Raw genomic sequence first — 20,747 nt, 5'->3', positions numbered from 1 at the left:
AGAGTGGACTGGAATCTACGATCTTAAAGTGAAACGTAACATTCATTCCTGCTCATTTCTCATTTCAGAAAATCCTAAGCACGGTGAAACTTTACGCGTGTGAAATACTGGAAATATGAGTTTGTCTACTGGAGAATTGAACCTTAAATCTTTCTTAGAACAGCCCAACACTTTATCCACCAAACCAATATCGCTAAATCTCTGAAATAGGTATTTCGCCAACTATGTATATAAATGATAATAAATTGGTAAAATTAAAAAAAAAGTTGGTGTATATTGATCTCGAACCTTTGACCATTTGATCGCATTCTGTTTAACTGTCATATAGAAGTAATTTGCCAAAACTTCAATATCAATTAATCAAAATGATTTTCTTTTTAAATTAATTTTTTGGTCTTGAACCTTCGACCGCTTGATCGAAAGTCCAACTAATTTTTCCTGTATATGTGTATTGGCCAAAAGCACAAAATACGAGGACTGTCAATTAAATAGCGAGACTAACACAATAACCCACTTGTATTTATATAGCAATAGCCCCCTTCGATATACTGTACTCCCCATTCGCAATTTGTTAGTGTTAATAGTTTCAGCTATCATTCGGACACCGAGTCGGCGATGTTTTCGAATCATCTGGCTAATTGTTTCTAAATTTTCTTCGGTTCTTGAAGTGGAAGGTCGTCCAGTGCGCTCATCGTCTTCCACGTTCTCAAGTCCTTTGCTGAACCTTTTGTGCCACTCAAAGACACGCGCACGACACTTGCATCCTTCCCGGTAAACCTCAGTAAGCATTCGAAAAGATTCCATTGATATTTGGTTAAATTTTAATAAATATTTTAAATTGACACATTGCTCAACTTGTAAACTTAGCATGATTCCGGCACACCAGGGGAAGCACAACTGAATTAAACGGTGACTGACAATCAACTAAACGGCACAGAGTGTTTCCGTTTATTGTGCATATTTGGACAGGTTTAAACCTGCATGGCAAGGGCTCATAATCAGTTCTCGCTGCTTTGTTCAAGAGATAGAAACAGAGTCTCGATATTTAGTAGACAGACCTCGTATATGTACAATCGCTAAAAGTTTAACATAAGGAAATGAGATATCCCGGGTCAAAACCGATTAAATATTGCATTGTCACCGGAGATCACCATGCATGCAAAGTTTGAAGGAAATCAGTTCGGTAAAAGTGGGTAAAAAATGTATCTCAGAATTTGACCCAGACAAGCAGAGAAGGCAAGTTGAATAGAATCGTGTAATAATAATAATGATTATAATAATAATAATAATAATAATAATAATAATAATAATAATAATAATGAAGAATATTTGCAGTCGAGTCACTAAAGCATTTATAAATGTTAATTCAAAATAACCCTGCAACACATAAAATATCCACAACTCTCCTGATATGAACCTGAATTAACTTTCTAAACAAACAGTACAGACCCATAACGAGAATAAACTCACCAGTGAGCACTGATGTACCAACGTTGAGAAATTACCTTAAACTACTGTTTCAAATGAAGCGGAAACGGCAGGTTTTATTTCTTCCAGTAACTTTGAAATACAGAATGGAGTCAGTGTTACTGATGCAAACTAAACAACTCGTTTCAGTGAGTCATACAAGTAGATTCCCGCGGGCAACAGGCGTGCAGCAGCGCATGCGCCGTGTTGTTAGCGGGTTTCGTTTCTCGTCTGCAGTGGTCGAGGAATCCTTTAAACGACTTAAGTAAAGGTGCAAATAAACAAGCAAAAAGTACTGTAGTGAAAGTTGAAATATCCCTCTAACCTTCTACTTAAGCAGAAGTAAGTACAGACGTGGCCAAAAGTTTTAAGAATGACACAAATATTAACTTTCACTAAGTTTGCTGCTTCGGTGTTTTTAGATCTTTTTGTCAGATGTTTCTATGGTATACTGAAGTATAATTACAAGCATTTCATATGTTTCAAAGGCTTTTATTGACAATTACATTATATTCATAATTTGCAGTGTTGGCCCTTCTTTATCAAGACCTCTGCAATTCGCCCTGGCATGCTTTTAATCAACTTCTGGACCAAATCCTGACTGATGGCAGCCCATTCTTGCATAATCAATGCTTGGAGTTTGTCAGAATTTGTGAATTTTTGTTTGTCCACCTGCCTCTTGAGGATTGACCACAAGTTCTCAGTGAGATTAAGGTCTGGGAAGTTTCCTGGCCATGGACCCAAAAGTTTGATGTTTTGTTCCCCAAGCCACTTTTGCCTTATGGCACGGTGCTCCATCATGCTGTAAAAGGCCTCGTTCATCACCAGACTGCTCTGGGATGGTTGAGAGAAGTTGCTCTCGCAGGATGTTTTGGTACCATTCTTTATTCATGGCTGAAAACCAATACTTGTGTCATTCTCTAAGCTTTTGGCCATGGCTGTAGGGTGTATTTTGGTTTGGCCATTGAAGCACCGATTGTGGACATGTGCAGCATTCTGGACAGCATATGGCCACAAAGGTTTAGGCAATCCCTTTCCTATCAACAGACATCTATCTGCCCTGTGCCACTCTGCTGTACCATTCTGATGGGGAGAATAAGGGGATGAGGTCTCATATCTAATACCTTTATTCCTCAAGAGCAATTGAAAAGCTTCTCCTGTGTATTCAGAACCATCATCTGACCTTATACAGTTGACTTCACCATAGGAGGCACAGGCTGCCAACACTGTTTCTGATTTGTTTTTTTAAGAAAGTAGACAAACACTGCCCCTGAGTAGTCATCTGTAAATAACATTACACATCTAAATCCATCAATAGCGACTGGATCAATTGGGCCTGCTAAATCAGTATGTATAGCTATAGGGGAGGACAAGCTTTAGCATCAGGTTTCTTATTTCTAGTGTTGACATATTTTCCCTCAGTGTACACATCACCATCTATTTTTGTCTTATCATTTGTGATTTTCATCCCATTAACAATACCAGGTAGCTTCAACACATCATCAGCATTACAGTGCCCTAGAGTTTCATGCCATGTCTCAATATCGTATGATAAATTGACTTTATCTCTATCTGCTACACTGTAAAAAATGTCAGTAAATTTAACGGTACAAATACTGTAAATGGTGAAGGTAAAAGACCTTTTGCGAAAAAAAGGAAAGTTGCCTTATGTTCTACTGAAAATTACCTTTATATCTTAAACAATACATTTCATTATTTTTTACAGCCAAGTTCTGTAAAATCAATATTTTTCTACCTTCAAAATATGCTAAATACCGTTTATTGATGCATTACAGTTATTCTGAAAAAAATCTGTTCATTTTACACTGTAAAACTGTTAAATAACGAAGGTAAAGAACCGTAAAATGTAAAACGGTAAATCACTGTTTCAGTAAAACCGGCTACGATATTTGCATAAGGACACGCCCCTTTTTACAATATTGTTCCTGGTGAACCGCATACCTTTGAATAGTAGGGAAAAAAACTTAAACTAAGCTAGCAGATTTATTTTTCCCCACGTGCTGAAGGTTTTTTGAGGTTATGGAAGCTGATTTATGGTGGGTTGTATTTGATAAGTAGGACACCATACACCACAAAAGAGAAAACTTCCCTACCAGGCAAGTGGCGTAACTTCCTTAAACATTGAATTGTTTTCAATGGGTATAATTAAATGGCATATGTTTGTTATTAGTTGTTGTTAACTAACTGATGCAAACTATGCACTTGGGTTTGACCCTGTCAATGTTTATTGATTGTTTATTGATTGTCATATTTTTTTTTACACAACATGAATTTTTTGGTTATGGTTAAACATTCCCTTCTGTTTAAATAGCTTTTACTACAAAATTATACTAAAAATATTGTCACCTTATTTATTACAGTAAAATTTTGGCAACCCAGCTGCCAGTATTTTATCATAAATTTAACATTATTTTTTAAAGTGTACCGTAGACCAAAAACATTGTTACCTTCTTTTTTACGGTAAAATCCTGGCGACCCCAGCTGCCAGTTTTTTACCGTAAATTTTACTTTTTTTTACAGTGTATGTCATTAATAAAACTATCATTACACAGTTTCTGTTGATTTACTGTTCTCAGCTAATACTGTCATTCATGCTCGTTTATGTCCATTTTAATGTATCAGCTCGGTCTGTCCCTCCTTGAACTTCACAGTGGCACTGTTAGTTGTAGCTGCTTTCACAGAGAATGTGTTTTGTGGATAAGATGGCATAAACAGAGCCTGCCTTCTCCAAAGTGGTGTTTTCCTCTACTGTTCTGTATGTACAGTATATCTCTGCATCGCCTCATTTTGGTGCAATGTTGTTCCTTCTTGTTCTGTCAGATCATTCCATATAAGTGTTTTTGGATCGAAAATCTCATCAAATCTGATAAATTTGTCCTTCTCTGTTATGATGTGGGATGTCGCTCCACATTCCAACACTGACCCCTTTTCTCCGTTCCATTACGTCAAATGTTCCGACTTATTTGAAATGTGTATGTATATTGTTCTTTCTGGTCCCTTTCACCTCCTACAGCCCATTTTTCTTTATCATTGGGTTTTTGTCTCCTCTACATCATGTCACTGTGTGTCAGACTCTGACGGTAGCTACACTTCTTGCTGCGTTTTTGAGATATTCTCTCACTGTGTCCTGTCTTACTGCATTCGTAACTTGTAATAGTCCTCAGAGAGACACCTACCTTCATTACATTGTCTGATTTTGGTTTAGCATTACATTTCTCTGTCTCCTCATAACTTCGTAGTTTGCTCTTGAACTAGATGAATGTTATATCGTTGTCATTTTGCGTAATGTGAATAGTGAAAGGTTTGTATGATTCCAGCAGACCCTTCGGAGTCATAGCTATTATTTGTCCATCACTTTCCATTTCTCAGAGCCATTACTGCTTTTTCTTCTCAAATGATATAATCTGTTACTGTCTCTTCTGACATATTTTGTAACCAAGTAAGTTCAGTATACTGTACAGCAAAATAATTCTGGGCTTACTATGACTGGTGCCGTTATAAAATTGGTATGGCTTAACTTCAGTCACCTGTCGTTTCTCTCAACATTAAAGAATGGTTTTTATCATCAAGGAAATTAATCATCTTGGCATTAACACTCTTCATTCTTATCTTCATCTGGGTTATCAGTTTCTTTCAGGGTTAACATCCGATAGTGTGCAAGGCATTTCACCTCCCATATCGAGTAATTATTTTTATCTCCATCAAAAACTAATATTTACCATCTGTTTCCTATGTTGCACCTGGGCCCATAACCTGTTGGATTTTCCATATTTAGCAGAGATACAGAGGATGTTTTCTGAATAAAATCCTTTTATTACTTTACAACTCACAAACACATGCTCACAGTTCTGTACTTCGTGGATGGGTGGAGAATATGCATAAAACCTACAATACCCTGCACAGGGTACTGGTCAGCCAGTAACACTCATAGCAGAGCATAATTCAGAATAGACACATGTATAATGTCTTGTATAAAGCCTCCAGCGTCATGGGGCATGATAATAGTCCAGCAGGCACCCAGTACTGGGTACATCCCCCCAGCGCTACAGAATGCATGCAAACTGATAATAAAAACTCATAAAGCAATAATATGAAAATTTAAACCAATAGCTTAAACATGGAAATTTCTATTTATGTATTCCTGTTGTAAGGGATGGCATCCTGGCCAAGACTGCACAAGGATCTTTACCTGACAGGAAGGTCAGTATAATGGAAGGACAGGGAAAAACATCGGATTTGGGTTATATCTTCACCCAGAATGCTATATGGCAGTGCCCATGGGTTACGGTATCTTTACGGATGCCCACCTGGCATATTGGGGACAGCCTTGTTAAGTTCCATGGGTGCTACAAGGGGGTGCAGAAGGGATTTGTGCCAGACCCGGAAGTGCTTCCTTCAGGTTATGCCATGGCGCCTGAAGTACTTCCGAATCCGATATAAAAGCAAGCCGTCCGGCCTGCTCCAGTGAGTCACAGCTTGGAGGAAGTAACTCAACACTCACTGGAAAGAGGTGGAAGGATAAAGAAAGGAGAAAGAAGGAAAGGAAGAATTGTGTTGGGCTTTTTCAAAATTCAAATGACCTTGTGTTGTGATTTGAAATTTTGCATACAAGTTGATAAATATTTTGTATGTCTTTATTTGTAACTTAGGCAAAGTAATGTAATATTAGTGTTACATTAGTGAGAAGCATTCATGTTTATCCTCCCTCCCTTTTAGGAATGGGTCTGTTTGAATTTTTTTGATAGGGTTGGGGGAAAGTGCCTCAAACCAGTTTGGCAAGTGTTTCTCTGCTAAAGTCTCTCTTTAAAACCCCCACAGGAAAGCCAGGCTGCCTAATTGCCAAGCTTTACCTTAACATATGGTTTTAGGGGCAGGTGTGAAGGTGTTCTATTCCCCCATTGGTCTAAAGTATGGCTGTTTGGAACTGTCTTGTATCAAAAGCCTTTAAGTACCACAACGTCCTATTGGCTCTAGGGGTTGGACAGAAAACCTATAAATTTGCTCACTCCCTCACTCTCTCTCTTACCAAACTGATGCATGAACTAAAAAGGACAACACAATGAAGAGCACAGCTCGGTAGCCAAATTAAGACAGGCATGTGGCCTTTTATAAAGGAAGCTGACCACAAAATGATGCCTTAACTAAAGACATTTTAAGTAACGAACAAGTCTGTGTGCCGTCTGAAACTACACATCAACATTTTATCAGGTTGTATGGTTGCCAATATTCAAATGTACTTTGCATATTGTTATTATTTTTGAATATTATCAATAACACATTGTTTAAATTGTAACTTAACTCTTGCTTGTCTTTTACTATACCTAACTGCCTGAGGTTATAGATGTAGAAAGGAAGGCGGGGAGAAGTTATATGGTACAATACCTTAGAAACAGTGGTAAGTGTGGGAGATTTGATGCATTCTGATAAAGGCTGCATATTAATAATAAAAAAGGGCAAAGTAGAGCAATATATTACTCTACCAAGACAAAACAAATTAAAAGATGTTTTGTTTAATAAATCACTTATTTGAACTTGGAACTTGTGTCTGTGCATTCGTGTTTGGTGTTTGGGGTACTACAACCACCCCTGTCATTTACACTATCTTTGGTTGGTTTCTTCCTAATACAGTAATTCTAATAAAATTCTTGAGCATTTTCTTTTCCTATCTTTAACTGATTTCCGAATGTTCAATCCACTATTACCAATCTATGTTTGGTAGATAGTTCTGCTCCCCTGATTGCTTTTGACATCATACACTGCATACCACATGCTACTTGTATAAGTAACTAGCAGAATACCCGCGCTTCGCAGCGGAGAAGTAGTGTGTTAAAGAAGGTATGAAAAAGTAAAGGAAAAATTTTAAAAATAACGTAACATGATTGTTAATGTAATTGTTTTGTCATTGATATGAGTGTTGTTCTCATATCTATATATACAGTGGTGTGAAAAACTATTTGCCCCCTTCCTGATTTCTTATTCTTTTGCATGTTTGTCACACAAAATGTTTCTGATCATCAAACACATTTAACCATTAGTCAAATATAACACAAGTAAACACAAAATGCAGTTTTTAAATGATGTTTTTATTATTTAGGGAGAACAAAAATCCAAACCTACATGGCCCTGTGTGAAAAGTAATTGCCCCTTGTTAAAAATAACCTAACTGTGGTGTATCACACCCGAGTTCAATTTCCGTAGCCACCCCCAGGCCTGGTTACTGCCACACCTGTTTCAATCAAGAAATCACTTAAATTGGAGCTGCCTGACACAGAGAAGTAGACCAAAAGCACCTCAAAAGCTAGACATCATGCCAAGATCCAAAGAAATTCAGGAACAAATGAGAACAGAAGTAATTGAGATCTATCAGTCTGATAAAGGTTATAAAGCCATTTCTAAAGCTTTGGGACTCCAGCGAACCACAGTGAGAGCCATTATCCACAAATGGCAAAAACATGGAACAGTGGTGAACCTTCCCAGGAGTGGCCGGCCGACCAAAATTACCCCAAGAGCGCAGAGACGACTCATCCGAGAGGTCACAAAAGACCCCAGGACAACGTCTAAAGAACTGCAGGCCTCACTTGCCTCAATTAAGGTCAGTGTTCACGACTCCACCATAAGAAAGAGACTGGGCAAAACAGCCTGCATGGCAGATTTCCAAGACGCAAACCACTGTTAAGCAAAAGAACATTAGGGCTCGTCTCAATTTTGCTAAGAAACATCTCAATGATTGCCAAGACTTTTGGGAAAATACCTTGTGGACTGATGAGACAAAAGTTGAACTTTTGGAAGGCAAATGTCCCGTTACATCTGGCATAAAAGGAACACAGCATTTCAGAAAAAGAACATCATACCAACAGTAAAATATGGTGGTGGTAGTGTGATGGTCTGGGGTTGTTTTGCTGCTTCAGGACCTGGAAAGCTTGCTGTGATAGATGGAACCATGAATTCTACTGTCTACCAAAAAATCCTGAAGGAGAATGTCCGGCCATCTGTTCGTCAACTCAAGCTGAAGCGATCTTGGGTGCTGCAACAGGACAATGACCCAAAACACACCAGCAAATCCACCTCTGAATGGAAAAACAAAATCGGAATGGCTGAAGAAAAACAAAATGAAGACTTTGGAGTGGCCTAGTCAAAGTCCTGACCTGAATCCAATTGAGAAGCTATGGCATGACCTTAAAAAGGCAGTTCATGCTAGAAAACCCTCAAATAAAGCTGATTTACAACAATTCTGCAAAGATGAGTGGGCCAAAATTCCTCCAGAGCGCTGCAAGTTATCGCAAATGCTTGATTGCAGTTATTGCTGCTAAGGGTGGCCCAACCAGTTATTAGGTTCAGGGGCAATTACTTTTCACACAGGGCCATGTAGGTTTGGATTTTTTCTCCTAAATAATAAAACCATCATTTAAAAACTGCATTTTGTGTTTACTTGTGTTATATTTGACTAATGGTTAAATGTGTTTGATGATCAGAAACATTTTGTGTGATAAACATGCAAAAGAATAAGAAATCAGGAAGGGGGCAAATAGTTTTTCACACCACTGTATATATATCTCTATCTATCTATATCCATATATATATATATATATATATATATATATCAAAATACCCGCGCTTGGCAGCGGAGAAGTAGTGTGTTAAAGAAGGAAAGAGAAACAAAAGGAAACATTATGAAAATAACATAACATGATTGTCAATGTAATTGTTTTCTCACTGTTATGAGGGTCGCTGTGATATATATATATATAGCAAAATACCCGCGCTTCGCAGCGATGTCGTGTGTTAAAGAAGTTATGAAAAAGAAAAGGAAAGATTTTAAAAATAATGTAACATGATTGTCAAAGTAATTGTTTTCTGTATTTGGCGGCAGGGTCACAAAGTTGTTTTCGGTAGCTGCATCAGAAAATGTACCACGACATCTGACACGCCTCCTTTTTACTGTTTTCTCACAGCTTGGATTGCTGCTGTCATAATGGGTTTGAGTCTACATATATATATATATATATATATATATATATATATATACACATACATATCCTCATATCTATATACATATATACATACATATATATACATACCTATCTACATCATATATACACACACATACATACATACATACACACACACAAATTATATATATGTGTATGTATGTATGTATGTATGTATGTATGTATGTATCTGTGTGTATATATATATATAATGTAGAAAGGTGTGTGTATGTGTGTGTATATATATATACACATATATACAAACATACACACAGGTATATATATGTGTATATATATGTATGTGTCTATATGTGTGTGTATAGCTTTGGTCACTGAGTGCAAAGGAAAAATAATAAAATATAGTCTATAAGTTATTAAACAGTAAAACATTAACATTTTAAGAAGTACAGGTACATTGAGCACTACTGGAGTGGTTGCGGGTAAACTACATTTTAAAGACTGTGTAACAAAACAGGTAAGTAGTACTAACAGCAGCTAAAATGTATATGGATCATCTCTCGGTAGTAGATCCCTTTTGAAAGGCGCTACACGATGGCTGTGGTATAGAAATGACATTTTCTATGTGAACGTTCAAATTTCTGCCTCTGGTAATGTGCCTTACCGGCATTACCAGCAATTAAAGAAAATTAGTTTTGTGTCCTCTGCAGTGTTAAGAGAGAAAGGCTTTGGTTTGGGATAAAAGGAAAAAAGGTGTAAAGAAAGGAAAGTTGCCTTTTTCTTTTATATAGTATAGAGATGTGTTCGCTGACGATATGATCGCCTTTTGGGGACAGTCGGTGGGTCTTGTGTAGACTGGTGAGGCGTCCCGCCATTAATCGGCTATGATGGCACTGTCAGTCCTCCACTCGTGTGCGTGTTTCATAATCCGAGCTGACGACCTCATAATCGATATCGTGCAAAAGAAAGTGTGAATCGCCTTAATATTAGTTTGCCGCGGTGTAGAAAAGGGGTCCCGTGTTTGCACTTGTCTGGGCTATAGCGCAGGGGGAGGATGAAAAAATTAAAAGTGCTCACTTTGACTTAAGGCAGAAGCGCAGTCAGTGTCTCAAAGGCCAGCACAGCTATGCGCGCGCACCGGCTGCTCGACTTTTGCTGGGCAAGATACCCCAGTTTTTGCAGACACGTTCACGATATCAAAAGTTTCAGCACTCTTTGAAGGTCATTCATATATATATATATCAAAATACCCGCGCCTCGCAGCAGAGAAGTAGTGTGTTAAAGAAGTAATGAAAAAGAAAAGGAAACATTTTAATAATAACGTAACATGATTGACATTGTCATGAGTGTTGCTGTCATATATATGCCTGCCTGAGTAAGTCACCCTCGCTCTTACTTTTTTACCGTTCATTTAATCATGGCTAGTGGCGGAAAAATTATAAAATGGAAGGAGGATGGCTTTACCAAAACAATTATTGATGGCGAATCGATTATTCATAAAGCTTCAATTGGTGATCTGTTTTTCTGTGTTAACCTCATATTTTTTCAAACTTCTTCTCAAACCAAGGTGGTGCGAGGGTAAAATGAATCGGGATGCGCTGATCAATGTAATCGGTGTACCAGGAAATAATGCATTGACAAAAGTTCCCCTTTGCTTGTAATGCAAAGTTTGATTAAATGCATTATTTTTTAACGCGTTATGGAGCACATGCATCGAAGCTTCTGAGCTGTGCTTGTGCTAAGAAAAAGAAAGATTTTAAAAATAACGTAACACGATTGTCAATGTAACCTTTTGTAAGTAGTGTCTGGAGGATTCAGTGTGGAGAAACTCTAGAGACAGCGTGTGTATTAACTTGTGGATTTTTCTGTGAGTATTTGGTGGCAGTGTGACGAAGTTGCTTCGAAAGATGGCGTTAGCCACGGAGCTCAGCTCAGAGCGAAATGAGGTAAATGGGAGGGGAGATGATGATGTGACTCCCCCACCCGCCTTAACTGTCAATCCCCCACAAACACAGTCTCTTGGAATTTGCATAAGCATACCCCTACACCTGCAATTTTAACTTAGTTACAAAGTGATCAAAAATCTCATTTATATCCTGTGTCTTCTCATTAAACGTATCCTGCATTACCCGTGGGCATGACAAACGCCAGCGGCAGCCTGTCTATGAACTTAATTTAAAGTTTAGGTTTACACCTTGCTTTCTTTCCGAAGTAGCAGCACTCATTAATATGGTAGTATATGTCACTCGCTTGCTTCTTATTGTTTCGCTGCCTTCTCAATTTTATAATGCATGTTTTCTTCAGCGCTTTTTGGAGGTCTTCCTGGTTTTCTACGCACTGCATTGACAGTCAGTTCATGTGATTACGTGGCAGGCGTGATGATGTCACATGAAACTCCGCCCCCCACGGCTTTCGAGCTCAACTGCATTACAGTAAATGGAGAAACATACCTTCCAGTTATGACCATTACGCGTAGAATTTTGAAATGAAACCTGCCCAACATTTGTAAGTAAGCTGTAAGGAATGAGACTGCCAAATTTCAGCCTTCTACCCACACGGGAAGTTGGAGAATTAGTGATGAGTGAGTGAGTCAGTCAGTCAGTCAGTCAGTCAGTGAGGGCTTTGCCTTTTATTAGTATAGATGTACTCTATCATGCTCTTATTATAATATATATAATTCTTTTGCTTCAAAAGTAATTTTGTGAATTATTTTGTGATTGAACCAAGAGTTTTCAGTTAGCATCTAATTAGTTATATACCAGTCTAGCATTCTTCGCCCATTCTCATTCGCCTCTCCTTTTAAACTATGTTCTACTATTGTTTAACATCCCCGTTCTTTCTTGTTACTATTATGGGCATTCCAGTCTCCCATTGCAATTATGTGCTTCACTAGATATCCATAAAATGCATTCTTTCCATCTGCTACAGTATACTGTTTTCTTTTGGTGCATAAATGTGTAATAGTCCTACTGTCTCCTGCAGATTTAGGTTCATCATCATTATTATCATTATTATTCTTGGATTTCTAGGTTCCCATCTTGTTATCATCTTTTCCATCTCACTGTTAATAATTATCCCCATTCCTGCCACAGCTCTGCTTCCTATTTCAGATATTCTTAGTATTTGGGTCTTGTACTTTTCTAATTCTTCTATGTCTCTCTTTCTTAACCTTTTCTTTGCCAGTGTTTGTAACCAATTTGACAATCCAGTTTCAAGGCTCATTTTATGTCTCTGAATCATTCTTACCATTAGTCTAACTGGCCCTTTGTCCATGGCTGCTTATTATAAATATCCGCAGCAATCCCGTTCCTATGACTACCCCTCATCCGCCATTCAGAGGACATGCACTTTAGGAGTGTTGTCTCCAGAGGGCTTTATATTTATCTGAAAATTTCTCATATATACTTAAGTCTGAGGCCAATACAAACAAATTGAACTTCACTTATGCAATTGTTTGTCCTAAGAAATTCTCAGACTGGTTTATCCAGGATATAGAAAAGCAAATTAATTAATTTTATTGACCAATTTAATGTATAATTTTATAGTGGTTATTTCATTCAATTACTACTATAATGTTAATTCAAAACATGGCTATAAAATCTATTATTGAACCTAAGAGGCACATTAATGCCACTCCAGTTCTTACATTGCTAGACTGTTAGGATTAGAGCTGATTTTAGAATCCCCACTTTTAATGTCTGAATTTGGCCCACTGTAACTAATAGGATGTATTGATGGCCATACTTCAGACCATACACTGTCATCTTCAGTCTTAAAATTCAGAAAGTAAATAGAGCTGCTTACCCTGCTAGTTTTACAGTAGCTGCTGTTCATATTGCTTTGTAGTAATTGTTATAGGCTTTAGCAGAGTGAATGATGAGGCAGGTCACGTTTGAATAACTGGGGTGCTAACCAAACAAAACTCTGTTTAATTTCAACAAACTTCAGGTCCAAAATGAGACGGCACCTTCCGGGAGCTCCTCCCTTTTATACCGAGTGGACTGGAAGGGGCGGGGCTCCCTTGGCTTCATTGACCTGAACGGGCGGTTTCTCAAGTCTGTGAGGGAAAAATGTGACAAGACTGTTAGTGACAACGCCCCCTCTTGTCCCAGGTTGGTACCACATGCCTTAGGTGAGTCCTGGAGGTCATCGTCTGACATACATACGTGACAAAGCTCTTGCTAAACTTTCTCTTGCACTTCTCAGGTTCCTTTACTTTTGTCTAAGAGCCTGCATTGGTATAAAACAACCCATTTTAATTTCCAAGACTCTCAATACTGAACTGTCCTTTAATCATTGCATAAAATAAGAAAATTAACTGAATAAAGAACTCAGAATGTGAACTTTGTGAGCTAACACTGATTAACCTGCTAGCAATAAAGACACCTGAGTAAACAGCCAAAGATTACAAAACCTGGACCTTTTGATTTAAACTCTCCTTAAACTTTTAAAAGCTGAACTCTTTAATCTCATTCTAAACACACTCTGTGCATATTTTTAATGACTGTTATAGATTGATTTTAAATTCTTTGTCTTTACTGACTTGAACGTTGTATCTTTTAGATCACACTTTTAGAAGAATCATAAACAAATTGTTACAAATACATTTTGTAACAGACAAAGACCTGAGGTAATTAGGATCTGAATGGGCAATCAGCCTGAGAAAGACAAATCGTTATTGATTATTCCTTTAATCACTGTTAATTTGAGGCAAAGTTAGGCCTTAAAGTTTGAGGTGCATGCTGGGCAGGAAGGAAAGCAGAACAGAGCAGGAGAGCTGAGAAGGAGAAGAGCCCACAGACATCTATCAAAGTTCTCTGCATGCTGAACACCAATCTGAAGTAACTCTGCACCCTCAAGACTCATCATCCATCACCTTTACTTTCTGCATAAGCATTTTCAATAAGACTCTTTTTCAAATACATTTCTTAACATTTAAAGTTTCTTTTCAAATATATTTCCAATTTTATCTACCATTGGTTTTATGGTGTTTTTACTAATCTGGCTTTATAATAATATTAATTTTATACTTTTTGAATGGGACAAAAAAAGTATATTGTTAAGAGTACCTGATGTGGGTGACTTTCGCATTCCCGCTGGGGTTAGCAGCTGAGAAGTGACGTCTTCAATACAGAGCAGCGCGGTGAGTGGGCACCTTCAGATCTGAAGACAACCTTTTGGTCTGCTTGTGCAGAACTTGTAAGTTTCTTTACTTGAGGCAGCTGTCCATGTGCAAGTAAGAATGTACACATAAGGCACTATAAAGCAGATGTCTAACACTCATATGAACAATACAATTAACAGTAAAACGAACGCAGGAATCTTTATAATAAAATATTCAGAATAGAGTGATAAGTGCACCTGGTATGGATGATTGCTGTACTCCCACAGGGGTTAACAGCTTAGAAAAAGATGTTTTCTAACATTAGCAGTGTGGTGAGTGGGCACCTGCTTTGGTGACTGGCACAGATGTAGCTTAGCCATTTGTCTGTGTGAAAGAAAAAAAATACTACTTGCAAGCTACGAAGGGTTAAGAGGCGTTTTGCTCTAACGGCAAGTTATTCATAAAGGCGTCTGTCATAAGACAGCGTGCAGTACGCTGGCCGAGGACAATTTCCATTTTCTTTAAGAACGCGCCTATTTGACACAGGAAAGATGACCTTTCCTTCTTTAGAGTCTATCTGACAAGTAAAAAATTAATAAGAACAGATGGCCCATTAGCATAATAAAATAAAATCCTTAAGTAAACAATATTATGCTTTTTGATTAAGTAACGGGAAGGGGGAGGGAGAAAATATAAAAAAGCCAATTGAAAAAGGAAACTTTGCTCTTCTGCCTTACAATGTAGAATCCATGTACTCACCTGTGGCTGAATTGGTTGAACTATTCCTGTGTTCATCGGGGGGTTTCTTCCACATGTGCTTTTGCTGAGCTAGTAAGTCTCTTTGCTTAAAGCAGCTCTCCACGTGCAGTTAAGACTGTACACATGGGGAACCATAAAGCAGGTATATTAAGGCAACATTCCACATTAATACAGAGCACAAGGTACTCAAATGTATCACCTACAGAAAAGCAGCCACACTGGAGATGACATGGCCTCAGACTGGTACGTACAAATCTGAATATCTGCGCCAGATCATCAAGTAGTGATCACTGTGTACCCAAGTGTCCAGAATGAATGGGCTGAGATCAGACTACACAACTATAGAAGTGACCATTGGCCAAAGGTATTCCGGTACCCAGTACATCTTTGAGGGCATCCTTGTGTGTGAACATGGGAGTTTTTAATGGACGATCTACCATTAATACTGAAATCCAACAACCACACTCTACTCGAATTCTGGATAGTGCACAATATCTCTATTTCAAGTAAAAGCCAAAACAATAAAACTATGACAAGGCATTATTTTTCAGTTTATTGATAAAGTTTGTGAAAGTGCCCACAATTCACCCTTCACTTACTATTGGGGGCACCAACTTATCTCCCCTTCTTAATTTTTGTGTAACAAATTGTGCCAGGAAATATCGATTTATGACTGGTTTTGAAATGCTTTTGTATGATTTCTGGTCTTTTAGCTGGTTGAATAAGAAAACCTTTATCGAGTGTGAAGACATGGGGGTACACAGCTCCCCAAACACCCGACACAACAAGTCTCTGCAACACAAACGTTTATTTTTTATGTGGGGAAGTACTTTTCCTCGCTTCCCACTGCAGCAGCCCAGTACAAACAGTTCACAAGGGTAAGGCACCAACATACCATCCCTTCTCCTTGTCTTTCTCTTGCTCTTCTCTCTCCGGCTCCACTCCTCCTGGCAGCAAGCCACCTCCTCCTGACTCTGGCTTGTCTCTGCCAGGCAGTGGGCTTCTCTTTAAGCCGCACCCAGGAGCTTTCCAGGAGGCTTGTTAAGGAGGTCTGGAGTTACTCCCAGGTGTGTTGAAGGCCAAGAGTAGGGCTGTACAGCTCCCACAGCACCCCTGGTAGCATCCATGGAACCCAACAGGGCTGTGCCAACAAGTAGCAACTCCCATACAGCTCTGTGGGAATCCGAGGTACCATTGCAATCCAGGAGGGGCTGCCAAGTAGCAGTTTGGGAGATAGCGCCTTTCAAAATTCATCTCCCCCTGTCCTTCCATTATGGAGGTGTCCCGGGCAGGAAATGGTGCTAGATGCCATCCGTTACACAAGTTTATAAGTTTCTCAGTGCTCGGGTGGTTTCACAGAGATTGTTTGCATTTGCAGAGCATACTTTTACAAATTTAGTTTTTCTATTAAATGTTGGTGGAGAAACTTTTAAAATCTAAATGTTTATCTGTCACAGGTTAGTACTTTTAATTCAAGAGGCACAAACAACGAGAAGTATGTATGCTAAACCATTCACTAGCTGTGTGGTTACAATCCATGTTACATACAATCTGGGAAACCGAAGTACTGTATCAGTAGCTTACGTAATTTTTGTCATATTTCCTCTCATGTGAAGGGCTGGAGGCAATGCTCTGTCCCAGTTCCTTCAGAGCCCACAAAGATAAGAGATGGTGAGCACTGAGTAGATTTTGTTTTTCTTTGCCCAGAGGAACGACTGCATACTGCAACTAGAATTTGAGGTTTCTCATGGTGATCCTGTATTGCTAGTAGCAAATACATCAGCTAGTGGTACATCAGGTAGTGATTTGTCAACTCTTTACTTCAGTGTGTCAAACGTGTTGCTTTTAAGTAGGTCTGTTCTTCTTGCCTACCTAGCTGACTTTTAGCAATGTAGAACTCTGCGGAGCACCCAAACCCAACTCTGTTATTGTTCCACCACTAAGGTCCAGGACTACATTACCCCTTGAAACATAAGAGTCCCTGTGACATCCAAGGCAACAGAGTTACTTCTCTGAGACAGAACTTGGACCCACATCTTCACTGTTCCTGGTAGAGTGGAGAGCTAGTGCTGACAGTGAGTAATAAAGGAGGGAATGGACATTTTGCCATTAGTTTCTTTGGTGCAAATAAGCTCAACCATTTGATTGATAACTGGTTCCAAGCTTTGTTCCTTTAAGGTTGCCAGAGGTTGAGTTACATTCATTCTTGTCATTGACCAAGGCAAGACAGAGAGATTTCAGAGTCTGAATATGCCAACACAAGTGTCATTTGACCATAATTAATATTGCCTCATCATATTGAGATGTAGATGTTTGCAAGTCAGTAAAGTCACTGGAACAATTGCAGAAAAAGATCTGCTCTCGCCATGTTGATGTGCAATCTACCTCTACGACTGGCAGAACGTGTGAAGTTGACCCAGTGCTAAACATCAAATTAACTGCTCTTTTTTCTCTTGTTTGAGTGGTTTGTCCTTCCATCACTGGTTATGGTGTGTGTGTGTTTGACTGTGGAAAGTGTAGGACTTTCGTCTGTGAAATTAAAGAACCATTTGTCAGTGTGTGCCTCTTGGAAAATACATATTCAGTACCATTTAGATATTCATATTTAGGATCCTGCGGTGGGCTGGTGCCCTGCCCGGGGTTTGTGTCCAGCCTTGCTTCCTGTCTTGGCTGGGATTGCCTCCAGCAGACCCCCGTGACCCTGTAGTTAGGATATAGCGGGTTGGATAATGGATGGATGGATATTTAGGATCATAAAGACATTCCAAATATAAAGATACCTCATGGTCTATGAAATGTCTTGTGTTTGCTAACATGCAAGTGTTAAAGGAATGGGACACCAAAGAAAGTCAAAGTAAGCTCTGCTACCTGACTGGGCACAGCCACATACATTTTTGACCCCACAGCTATCAGGCAGGTTAGCTAACCTGCAGTCATGTGAAAACGTAAGTACACCCGATGGAAATGATTGACATTTTCAATGTGTTTATACAGCCAAACAGTAGATCTTCATGAAAACAGTGCCTACAGATAAAGGTGCTAAACATGAATAAAAAAAACACAGAGAAAATCTGGCTTTTTATTCACTTATTCAACAAAATTATCAATAGATGTAATGATCTGCTGGGGAAAGAGAAAGTACACCCTTGGCCTTGAAAGCTGGTATCACCCCCTTTAGAAGAAATTACTTTTTGTAGATGTTTTGCTCTCCAGTCTCTAACATCGATTCTCTGAAATTTGTTATCGCTCCACCATACAAATTCCTTTGCTTGCAAGATGTTTGTGAGATTTCTTGTATGTACTGCCTGTTTCAAATCCCTCCACAACATTTCAACCAGGGTTGACTAGGCCAGTCCATAACCCTTCATCTCTCGTTTTTGTTGAGTTTCCTAGCGTGCTTTGGATCACTAAAGTATTGAACGGTGAATTTCCGGTTTAACTTCATCTTCCGGACAGATAGCCTCACATTCTCCTCAAGCACACTTTGATAGTTGACTTGATCACTGCTAGCTTCCAACACCCAGAAGCAGCAAAGCAACTTTAAACCATAAAATTTACACCACTGTGCTTTACATTTGGTATGAGGCTGTAGGCAAAGATTTTTAGTGTGCCACTGTAATTTGCAAGAGTTATTCATACACATAATTTTATTTACAATATGAATATTAATGACAAAGTGAATAGGATGGGGAGACAAGATGAGGCAAGTGTTACATAGTACTGAAGTGCTGATGTGCCATGTTTGGTCAATATTATGGCCAGGGTCATCAGGGCAGCTATTTTAAGGTAACCCAAGCAAGCAACCTATGTAGTAGCCATGCCTGTCAGCAAACCAATTGTACCCATGTTTGGAGGTTGCATTCTCAAAGAGAATGTATAAAAATTGAACAACTGCATGGAACTCCCGAGCTTACCCATGGACGGATGGAAGACATTGCTCCTGCCTGTGCCCAGGACAATGCTTTCCAACACTCTCAAAGACCGGACAAGCACCAGTCACAGGAAACCCCAAGTACATCATGCTTTGGTCAAGTATAACTCTTCTTTGACTATTATATCATTGTGAGTGTTAAACCAATACCAAACAGAAGTAAGTATAATCTTCCATTAGTGTTACTGATTCTTTTGATCACTGCCGTACAACTAGGGAATGATGTGTATACACCCTAAGGAGCTTCTAATCATTGACACCTAATCTGGAATTGTAATTTTATGGATTAGAAGTTGAAATAAATGTAAGGGTGTCAATTTATATTATGACAATGAATGCACCATGTCAGTTCTACATACGTTCTAACCTCCCATCTCTTCTTTGTCCACCAAGCCTTTACCAAGAGTATTTCCGACTCAAAATAAAACAAGGCTACAGGGTCACCAGAGTAGTCCACTGGAATCTCATGGTGCCCCTTGAGTTCCAAATAGCTCTCTGAGAGACAAGTATCTCTGGCAGCTTCTGCTACCTTAAAAAGTGTAAAATTGTCACAATCTTCTAGTCAGGGTCCGTGTGACATCACTAAATGAGCTTGAAGGTATTGACTTCTCTGTTGTCAGTCCTACCAGACCTCACTCTTAAAAGTCCAGCATGGTCTCAGTTATTCTGACCTTTGTTAATATAATGGTGCTGGAAAGAGGCAGCAGGCTGCATGTTGGTTAGCACCTACAAATAAGAATTTCACCACACTCTGTACAGGCAACTTAATTTGATCCTATATTGCTTTCTGTTGCCAAGGCAGGCATTCATGTCTCTTCTGTCAGAGGTACCCTACACAACTGGATCTCTAGTTGGTTAACCAACAGGAGACAAAAAGTACAGATAAGAAGAGAATGCTCTGCATGGAGCGAGGTCATCAGTGGAGTCCCTCAGGGGTCTGTCCTTGTACAATCACTTTTTCTGATTTATATTAATGACATTAATTCTGGTATAATTAGCAAACTTGTCTCATTTGCTTATGTGTTAGCAATGATCACCACTAATTGTCAGTATCTGGATACAATTTATGGAGTAAACTCTACAGAAATGCAATAAACGGAAATGAAATAAGTGTTTAAAATTGAGGCAAAGTGAACGCATTGCCGCATTTCTTCTAAATGCAAATATCATACTCAAGCACTTTTCTGAATGCTGAATAAGAAAAGAAAAAGGACAGCTAAACAAAAAGACTGATGAGATGTAAGAGAATCACTGATAAGTGAAATTATTTGGAATGAAAGCCTGTAGCCACAGTGGTACACCTGGACTGAACTTGGGAACCCCTGCTTTAATGGATTCCCATATTCAGCAAGTCTAACAATGACATTGCTAGAAATTAATCTTTTCTAAACTAACTTTAATGTTCAGTGTGATCTCTTTTCTTAGATGTGTCTTGTGGAGATACTTCTACCGTTTTAGCCCATTCTCTTTGATTCAAAGACTTCGTCCGGTTTTCTCCAAAGGAGTGTTTCTGGTGAAC

The sequence above is a fragment of the Polypterus senegalus genome, chromosome 3 (genome assembly GCF_016835505.1).
Source record: "Polypterus senegalus isolate Bchr_013 chromosome 3, ASM1683550v1, whole genome shotgun sequence".
Classification (NCBI taxonomy): domain Eukaryota; kingdom Metazoa; phylum Chordata; class Cladistia; order Polypteriformes; family Polypteridae; genus Polypterus; species Polypterus senegalus.
The sequence above is the reverse complement of the archived record's forward strand: the minus strand, read 5'-3'. Positions refer to the sequence as shown.